This window comes from Microtus ochrogaster, linkage group LG7_11, assembly GCF_000317375.1.
Source record: "Microtus ochrogaster isolate Prairie Vole_2 linkage group LG7_11, MicOch1.0, whole genome shotgun sequence".
NCBI classification, from domain to species: domain Eukaryota; kingdom Metazoa; phylum Chordata; class Mammalia; order Rodentia; family Cricetidae; genus Microtus; species Microtus ochrogaster.
The window spans coordinates 3,609,288-3,610,590 of NC_022032.1; the positions used below are offsets into that span (position 1 = coordinate 3,609,288).

General features: G+C 48.3%; 1 protein-coding gene across 1 annotated transcript in view; it reads right to left on the minus strand.

Annotated features, from left to right (window-relative positions):
- Fnta (farnesyltransferase, CAAX box, alpha) overlaps positions 1-1,303 on the minus strand; it is a 17,786-nt gene that overhangs the window by 9,517 nt on the left and 6,966 nt on the right. The gene's annotated exons all lie outside the window — the stretch shown is intronic.

Sequence of the window (1,303 nt, forward strand, 5' to 3'; positions counted from 1 at the left end):
TGTTAGTCAGCAGTCAAGCAGCAGACACAGACAGTCTTTCTGTGACGTGTTAGTCAGCAGTCAAGCAGCAGACACAGACAGTCTTTCTGTGACTTGCCGCGTTAGTTTTTCCTGTTGCTGTGACAGAACACCCATGACCAAGGCAGCTTATAGAAGGGAAAACCGGTTTATGTGGTCCTATGGCAGCAGAGAAATGAGAGCCCACCACCATCACGGTGGGGAAGCACAGCAACAGGCCTGGCAGTGAGAGCAGTAAGCCAAGAGCTCAAGCACAAAGCAGAGCACGCTGGAAATGCCGTGAATCTTTACCTCTCAGAGTCCACCCAGAGACATCCTTCCTCCAACACCACATCTCCTAAACCTTCCCAAACAGTGCTACCAAATGGGGGAACAAGTGCTCTGTTCAAACACATGAGCCTACAGGGGACATTCTTATTCAAACCACCACACTCCTGTAAACGTCAAAACAGGCTACTTTTCTAACTTCGTCCCCAAGTTTATCATCCTTTCTCCCTACAGCTGGACCACATCTGATGGCCTGGCCTGAGCCTCCAAGACTGTAAACTTGGTACAGGCCACCCTCCACCCTGCTGTCATCATAAACCTGTGGTAGTTTGGATCTTGAATATTCCCCAAATGCCTGTGTGAGGAAGGCTTTACCTCAGCCTATTGAGCTCCTGGGAGATGGTGGCACCTTTAGGAGGCAAGACTTGGTGAAAGGAAGTGAGGTCACTGGGAGTGTGTCCTTGCAGGGCATGTCTGGACACAGGCTCCTTTGTCTCTCTGCTTCAGGTGCGATAGCAAGCAGCTTCCTTCTCCACAGATGCCCACCCCCACCATAATGTAGGCAGGCCTTAAGATCAGCCCAACAGCAATGGGCCAGCCAACCACAGTTTGGAAATCATGGGCCAAGTGAAAGCTTTTTTTCCTTACAAACTGATTACCTAAGCGTTACAGGCATAGAAAGCTGACTAACAGCTTACAAGGCACAAACTTGATCACATCATTTCCTTAATTAAAATGCATCACCAGGTGTAGTGGTACATACCTATCTATAATCTCATGAGCATCACAAGTTCAAGGCCGGCCTGGTCCACTTACCCAGTTTCAGGTCAGCCATGGTTACACAATAAGGACCTATCTCAACCCCCACAACTCCTATCCCCACAAGGAAATTTCCACTATGGTCAGCCCAAATCTGTATTAGTGTTCATGAGGCCTTTTAAGATCACACTCTTCCTGTATCTCGAGGACTCCTGAAATGTATTCTAGTCGCATGGAATTATATGCACATCCCAGAGTG